This window comes from Coregonus clupeaformis, chromosome 25, assembly GCF_020615455.1.
Source record: "Coregonus clupeaformis isolate EN_2021a chromosome 25, ASM2061545v1, whole genome shotgun sequence".
In the NCBI taxonomy this organism is placed as follows: Eukaryota; Metazoa; Chordata; class Actinopteri; order Salmoniformes; family Salmonidae; genus Coregonus; species Coregonus clupeaformis.
The window spans coordinates 35,216,103-35,225,483 of NC_059216.1; positions in this window are offsets into that span (position 1 = coordinate 35,216,103).

The window sequence follows — 9,381 nt, forward strand, 5'->3', positions numbered from 1 at the left end:
TATCGTTGTGTGATTTCAAAGCAAAGATTAATGCTGTAACAGTTTATTTCTAACAAGATGTTGTTACTTGCTTCTCTATTTTTACTCGGTTATTATTATTTCTACTCATTAATAATGGGTATCTGAACAAACAGAAAGACTGTGGTTCACATGTTGAAATGTGTCCAGATACATAGCCATAAAACCAGAACCACAACCTGAAAACGTTTGTATTTGGTTAAACTCTACTTTGGTGACTTAGGCTACAGTGCATATCATAAGTATTCAGCCCCCTTGGATTTCTTCACAATTTGTGTTAAAGTGATATTAAAATTGATTTAATTGTCATTTTTTGTCAACGATCTACACAAAATATTCATGTGAAAGTGGAAGAAAAATTGTTGAGTATGAAAAACCCAGCAGCGTTGCAGTTCATAACACACTCAAACCAGTGGGCCTGGCACCTACTACCATACCCCGTTCAAAGGCTATTTTGTCTTGCCCATTCACCCTCTGAATGGCACACATACACAATCCATATTTCAATTGTCTCAAATCCTTCTTTAACCTGTCTCCTCCCCTTCATCTACACTGATTGAAGTGGATTTACCAGGCAATATCAATAAGGGATCATAGCTTTCACCTGGATTCACCTGGTCAGTCTATGTCATGGAAAGTGTATCTTGATTAGATACATATTTCACCCACCTGAGTCAACACATGTTAGAAACACCTTTGGCAGCGATTACAGCTGTGAGTCTTTCTGGGTAAGTCTCTTAGAGCTTTGCACACCTGGATTGTGCAATATTTGCCCATTATTCTTTCAAAATTCTTCAAGCTCTGTCAAGTTGGTTGTTGATCATTGCTAGACAGCCATTTTCAAGTCTTGCCATAGATTTTCAAGCAGATTTAAGTCAAAACTGTAACTAGGCCACTCAGGAACATTTTCTTGGTAAGTAACTGCAGTGTAGATTTGGCCTGTTTTAGGTTAGATTAATTTGTCTCCCAGTGTCTGGTGGGAAAAAGAATGAACCATTCTGTTAATTTTTATCATGAAAAACTCTCTAATCCTTGCCGATGACAAGCATACCCATAACATGATGCAGCCTCCACCATGCTTGAAAATATGGAGTGTAGTACTCGGTGATGTGTTGTGTTGCAGTATGAATTGTTTAGAGCCTTTTCACTCTGTCATTTAGGGTAGTATTGTGGAGTAACTACAATGTTGTTGATCTATCTTCAGTTTTCTCCCATCACAGCCTTTAGACTTTGTTACTTTTTTAAAATCACTATTGGCCTCATGGTGAAATCCCTGAGTGGTGTCCTTCCTCTGCTGGCAACTCCATTAGGAAGGACGCCTGTGTCTTGGCTGTATTGATACACCATCTAAAGCTTAGTTAATAACTTTACCATGCTCAAAGGGATATTCGGTGTCTGCTTTTTACCCATCTACCAATCTGTGTCCTTCTTTATGAGGCATTGGAAAAGCCCCCTTGTCTTTGTGGTTGAATCTGTGCTTGAAATACACTACTCGACTGAGGGACCTTACAAATAATTGTATGTGTGGGGTACAGAGATGGGGTAGTGATTTAAAAAAATCATGTTAACCCCTGCTATTGCACACAGAGTGATTCCATGGAACTTATATGATTTGTTAAGCAAATTCTGACTCCTGAATTTATTTAGGCTTGCCATAACCAAAGGGGTGAATACTTATATAACAAGACATATTTTTTTTAAAGCATTGAATTTTCTTTTCACTTTGACATTGAGGTATTTTATGTAGATCAGTGACAAAAAAAATCACAATTATATCCATTTCAATCCCACTTTGTTAATGCAACAAAATGTGAAAAAATCCAAGGGGGATGAATACTTTGGATATGCACTGTATATACACAGTCATACTGATTCTGAGTAAGTGTCTGTATGTCTGCACTAAGTATCCATAGTCCTTTCTGTGAAAGGATCTCCCTTCAGGAAAAAAATCATTTTTTATTTTATTTTTCAAACCCTGTAGTAGTGAAAAAATGATTTGTTAATATGAAGTCTGGTGCGTGCCGTCTTGGTACTAATGCCCATAACAATATTCAATAAAAAGGTACATTTATTTGCCAAAATCGAGCTGTCCTGTCCTCTCTGATGTTTGGTAAATCTTGTGGAAGCAATTATTATATAACAGAAAGAGCAATGAAAACATTAGACAGTCAAAATCACTGGCCCTATTTGAATACTTTAAACATTGTACTTATTTTCTTCCTGGCACCAATTCTGATGATAGTGGCTATTTCGAAGAAGGATCTACTTGCAATGAGTATGATATGCGGTTGTTTTCCCCTATTTAATTAATTTGGTTGAATACACTGACTGTAAGTTGCTCTGGATAAGAGTGTCTGCTAAATGACTCAAATGTAAATATACCTAACCCTTCCTTGAAGTAATCACTGATCTAACAGTTGGTTTATCAAAGAAAAGCTATGTAGTAGAGTCACCTGTCCAAATAATGTTAGATCATTAATTACTTTAAGTATAGAAGGAAGGATGTGATTTTTAAAGGATTCAAACCAGTCCTCTCCTCTTTGGGTGACATTCTGAGAGCACTGGGAAAAGCCAAGATGCTGTATCCATGAAGACATGCTGCCCTCTGCTGCCCACAGAGAACATCTCACCTCAGCAGGTTTTCTACCTCGTCATACCCTAGTTAGCCACCAGGTGATAGTGTTGGCTGTGTTCCTATAACACTAAACCAGAGCCGTGCAGTCTGTCGAAGGGTTGAATAGAGATGAGGGATCATGAAGCTACATCATCGTTAGTCTCACACACACACACATACACATATGGATTGCACATAGATGTGACATGCCTGTCTCTCTCTAGCCCCTCACTATGTGCTCTGGCTCCAAGGATATAAGTCATAGTTGTTACTTATATTACTTTATTATAGCGTATGTATTTCAGGGAATAGTGTATACATACAGTATGTGAGAATGAGAGTGATTGTTTGGCTTTTCTGTACAGTATACTCTTTACTTGAGTATGATAAAAAGTTGTTTCATAATATTGGTTTCTTATAGCTATAAGTATGTGTATATGAGGGGACTGTGTATAGTACACTTTGTGTGTACGAGTATATGAGTAATTGTTGAGTTTTGCTCTACACTACAGTACTTGACTGGTATAGAGAGTTGTGTTGTGCTTTGGATGAGTGTGGGTGGATAGGTTAAAGAGAACATTAATAACATTGTACACAATAGGCTTTAATAAGCCCCCCTCTCTCCTCTCTCGGTAAGATGGCTGGAACATCATAACCCTCCATCACCCCCTCTCTCCTCTCTCGATAAGATGGCTGGAACATCATAACCCTCCATCATAACCCTCCATCACCCCTCTCTCCTCTCTCGGTAAGATGGCTGGAACATCATAACCCTCCATCATAACCCTCCATCACCCCTCTCTCCTCTCTCGGTAAGATGGCTGGAACATCATAACCCTCCATCACCCTCTCCCCCCACTCTCCTCTCTCTGTAAGATGGCTGGAACATCATAACCCTCCATTCAAAATCATCCTCAACCTCATCTCCCAATCTTTTGTATATTCACTATTGTATCCTACCAATTCCGTCATGAATTGTAATAACTCTCAATTCAAGAAGCCGATCTTTCCATACAAAAACACAGTGGAGTGGAGAGATCAGATGTGGTTTAAATCTAGAGAAAACATGGACATCTAAGCTCCTCCCCCAGCCTATGACGTCAATACAGTGTCCCTCTCTCTCTCTCTCTCCACCCCTCCTCATCCTTCGCTCCCCCTTTTCCTCCCAGCTACACAGCTGTACAGGAAATCAGTCATCCACCATCCACCACTGTCGCCATGGCAACACAGACAGGAAATCAATTTTATCAGCCTCTCTCCTTTTCTCTCTCTCTTTCTCTCTCTCCCCCTGTCTCTTTTACTTTCTCGCTCTCTTCCTTTCTCAGTCTTTTGTCTCACCAAATAATATGTAATTCCTACTAAACATGCAGATATTTTTTATATTATTACGTGAAGCAGGATGCTTCCGAAATTCAGCACAAAGGCTGCTGACGGATCATTAGAGACGTGTGTGAGCATGTCTGTGTGTTTAGGTGACACTAGTGTCTCCAGTCCAGCCGTGCTGACAGACCTCTCATTAATCCCATGGGGCATCGGGGCAGGACCGTTCTCCCCCTGCCGTGCCCTGGACAACAGCTGCTGCTGGAGCCAGATGGTCAAGAAGCAGAATTGAAATCCCCCAACCCCCTCTCTACCCCCTCCCGGATGCCAACCAAACCAACCCCGCCCCATGGCCCGTAGCCCACACACTCACACTCTTCATCGGGAGACCCATTCAAGCATACATCCTCTTATTATCTCTCAGAATTCAGATTGTGTTTTTTCTTTCACCGCTTCTTTTTTTTGTTTCAGGAATGTCTGTTTCTGCTGCTTGTCTCCCCTTTCCCTCTTCTGCCATAAACACTAGTCTACCACCACTATACCAATTTATAATTGTAGGAGCCATATCTGGGAGAGAGTGTCCTCTATCCGAAGGATTAGTAATCCAGTGCTTATTAAACTAGCTCATTAACTAAAACAGCCTCAGTGACACCAAAACAGGGTTCAGAGATGATCCCATGAGCCGATAATAAAACATGATAATCTGATTACAAATCAACAAATCTCATGATTTTTCTTGTTGTATTCCGTGGCGGGTGGAGGGTGTGGCCTATAACTTTGATGTCTCTCTCTGGGGCTGTGTCCCTTATGGCTCCCTATTCTCTATGTAGTGTACTACTTTTGACGTTTTTTTAAGTAGTGCATAGAGAATAGGCATATGGTGCCATTTGGGACGCAACCTGGTTTTAAACAATCCCTCTTCCAGAGCAACCACTACTGGGTGAATTATACACCACGTACCAGGTCTAGGGTCAGTTCCATTTCAATTCAGTCGATTCCGGGAAGTAAACTCAAATTATAATTCCAATTTCCGTCCCTGAAAAGCATTGAGGAAAATTGGAATTGGAATTTCAGTTTATTGACTGAATCAAAATGGAATCAACTCCAACCCTGCTAGCTACCTCATGGCAAAAATAATCTCTGGTCTCCCCCAGTACTCCTGTCTTTTCTGCTGCCAGAACAACAATATTTTAATAACGCATATACAAATATGTAATAAGAATACACACGTTTAGGCTAAATTTAATGTGGCTGATAAATATATAAAAAGAATAGCCTCTCTCTCCTCTCTTTCTGTCTCTCTCTCCCCCCTCTCTCTCTCAAATCCAATATGTTTTAATGGCATGAATGACAAGGTCAATTTTGCCAAAGTGAAGTGATACACATAAAAATTATGTCGCTGTTGTTTTCATAATTTTTATTTGTATCACTTCACTTTGGCAACATTGACCTTGTCATTCATGCAGTAGCGGTGCTTGGGTAAAATCACTAAATGGCATATTATATTATTATTATATTATTATCACTGGGGAAACCAAGCCCCCCCGTTGTTTGCTCTAAACCTGTTAATTAATATGCATTGCGACCATGATATATAGGCCTAAAGGCAGAGACAGTGGCAGAATAAATTCAACCACACATTTATTTTATCACAAAACCGGATAGCAACCTCTGTCCAGTGGAGTCCACAAAGCATATTGCATGTACAGTAACAGACAGTTACATGACCTACAGCATAGTCATGCAAGTTAATGTATCTGTCATTTTCGGACCACTAAACAACTATTGATTTAGAACCAAAGTCGCAAAGAAAAGCTAAATATGATGTGGCTGTTCATGGTTCTGATTTCTGTATGTGTGTGTGTGTGTGTGTGTGTGTGTGTGTGTGCGTGTGTGTGTGTGTGTGTGCAAGTAGAAAAACATGTTGACTCACCCTACTTGTAGAGAAACGCCAATGCCATCTTCCTCTCTTTCATGTTGATGAAACAGTCTATCACTCTGTCATACAGTACAGGCTACCTGGCTAAAATGCTTGCTCGCTAGCCTAACTTCCATTCATGGGCAACATTAGCTAGTTAACATTATTCTTCTACATCTAGCTACATATTGAACTTCCATCCTCTCAGGCCAGGGGCACAACAATGTATGAATTAATGATTTAATCTGAATCGCAGTTATAATCATTGTCAAAATCGCTATTTCCATCCATGGCTAATTTAAGAAAGGGCCAATTTTAGCTAGCTGGCTAGCTAGCCAGCAGAGGACAACAACGCAACAAGATGCAACTATTAAACTTTTTCTGTCAATGACGTACGCTCTCAATGGGATTTGATATGTGACACCAAATCCAAGCTGGCTTCCCTTGACACTTTTTTTGGGTGCACCACGACCATTCACAGTTGAGCTCGCTCAGTTTAGCTCAACGCTGATTGGTTAATTTTGTATACTTTTTTTGTCAAGGGAGGCCAGATGCTCGCTGGCTTCCCTTGCCTTCAATGCTATGGGCAGCAACAATGTCATACTCGTTTGGACCAGACAGCATCAGATAGATGGCCAAAACGTAGAGAGACAGAGGGGCGCTGTTTCACTTGCTTGGATGCTTCTCCTGTGAGATACATTCAGCCTCTTGAATTGAAGAAAAATTATGAAACACAGAGATGAAAGATAATTATTGTATGTTTTTTATTTATTTTATTGGTCAATCTTTTGGGGAAGCCTGGCTTCCCTTGGCATCCATGAATACACGCCACTGCATTCATACCATTAAAACAAATTAAATTTACATAAGTATTCAAACCCCTAAGCCAATACTTTGTAGAAGGGCTGGCGACACGCACCACTGGTTTGGTGCGGGGAGCAGGTATGGGGCGTACCGGGCTGGCGACACGCACCACTGGTTTGGTGCGGGGAGCAGGCATGGGCCGTACTGGACTGGATACGCGCACCACTGGTTTGGTGCGGGGAACAGGTACAGGGCGCACCGGGCTGGTGACATGCACCACTGGTTTGGTGCGGGGAGCAGGTACGGGCCGTACTGGACTGGATACGCGCACCACTGGTTTGGTGCGAGGAGCTGGCACAGGCCGTACCAGGCTGTGGAGGCGCACTGGAGGTCTGGAGCGTAGAGCTGGCACAACCCGTCCTGGCTGGATGCCCACTTCCGCACGATACGTGTGTGGCGTTAGCACAGGACGCACTGGGCTGTGAACGCGCACTGGAGACACAGTACGTAGAACCGGCGCAGGATATGCTGGACCGAGGAGGCTTACTGGAGACCAGGAGCGTTGAGCCGGCACAACCCGTCCTGGCTGGATGCCCATTTTCGCACGGCACGTGCGTGGCGCTAGCACAGGACGCACTGGACTGTGCAGGCGCACTGGCGACACAGTGCGTATCTCTGCATAACACGGAACCTGCACGGTCACACGCTTCTTAGCGTGAATACGGGGAGTTGGCTCTGCTCTGAACCCTGGCTCCGCCAACCACCCCGTGTGCCCCCAAAACATTTTTTATTGGGGCTGCTTCTCTGGCTTTCTTCGTGACCGAGTCCTCTTGAGTTGCCATTTCTCCTCTCCTGCCTGGGCTTCCTCCTTCGCCCAGGGTCCTCTACCAGCCAATATCTCCTCCCAAGTCCAAAATGTATTTCCCACCTGTGTCCAGGGTGTCTGCTGCTCCTGGGCACGCTGCTTGGTCCTTGTTTGGTGGGATCTTCGGTCGCGATCGTTGAGAGACGGGTCAGACCAAGGTGCAGCGTGGTATGCGTACATATTTATTAATGAAGATAAACACTTGACAAAACAACAAAAGCAACGTAACGTGAAGTCCTATGGGCTATGCTCACAATAAACCAAACCAGAACACAAACAAGATCCCACAACTAAGGTAGGCAACCAGGCTACTAAAGTATGCTCCCCAATCAGAGACAACGAGCGACAGCTGCCTCTGATTGGGAATCACACCCGGCCAAACATAGAAATACAAATACTAGAATACAACATAGAAATAAAATAACATAGATCTCAAACTGAACTCACACCCTGACCCAACCAACAAGAGTTCTCTAGGTCAGGGCATGACAGATGCATACTTTGGAAAAATTTTTATTCTGTACAGGATTCCTTCTTTTCCCTCTGTCAGTTAGGTTAGTGTTGTGGATTAACTACAATTTTGTTGATCCATTCTCAGTTTTCTCCTATCACAGCCATTAAACTCTGTAACTGTTTTAAAGTCGCCATTGGCCTCATGGTGATATCCCTAGGCGGTTTCCTTCCTCTCCGGCAACTGAGTTAGGAAGGACACCTGTATCTTTGTAGTGACTAACACCATCCAAAGTGTAATTAATGCTCAAAGGGACATTTAATGTCTCCTTTATTTTTACCAATAGGTGCCCTTCTTTGGGAGGCATTGGAAAACCTCTCTGGTCTTTGTGGTTGAATCTGTGTTTGAAAGGCACTGCTCGACTGAGAGATCTTACAGATAATTATATGTGTAGGGTACAGAGATGAGGTAATCATAAAAAAATAATGTTGAACCCTATTATCGCACACAGAGTCCATGCAACTTATTATGTGACTTGTAAAGCACAATTTTACTCGTGAACTTATTTAGGCTTGCCATTACAAAAGGTTGAATGCTTATTGACTCAAGACATTTCAGCTTTTCATTTTTAATAATAATAATACAAATAATTTAAAAAAGTCCTGTAAAAATACATTTTAAATTCAGGCTATGAAACAACAAAATATGGAAAAAGTCAAGGAGTGTGAATACTTTCTTAAGGCACTGTATATATACAGGTAACTGCCAAAATAATGGATACACTTCCTTAGTTAATTAGGTAATTAACATCCCATCATGCTTAGGGTCATGTACTGTATAGAAATGCTGGGCAGGCCACTATTTTGGACATTATTTTGGCTACCATGCTATGGCCCCAGCATAACAATGCCCTCACCACAGGGCACGAGTCGTCACTAAATGGTTTGATGAGCATGAAAATGATGTTACCCATATGCCATGGTCATCTCAGTCACCAGATCTCAACCCAATTAGACTCTTATGGGAGATTCTGGAGCAGTGCCTGAGACAGCGTGTTCCACCACCATCAAGCAAAACACAAAATTATGGAATTTCTTGTGGAAGAATGGTGTCGTATCCCTCCAATAGAGTTCCAGACACTTGTAGAATCTATGCCAAGGTGCATTGAAGCTGTTCTGGCTTGTGGTGGACCAACGCCCTATAAAGACACTTTATGTTAGTGTTTCCTTTATTTTTGGCAGTTACCTTCGCTTTCTATTTCTCCTGGCCCACAGTGATGACATCCTCTCTGGCCAACCATGTTTTTTGATGCCGTCCGGTTTCAGTTGCCAGGCTATGATCACTAATTCTGTATTTGGTCAAGGTTTTTATTTTGGGGGGATCTTTTACAC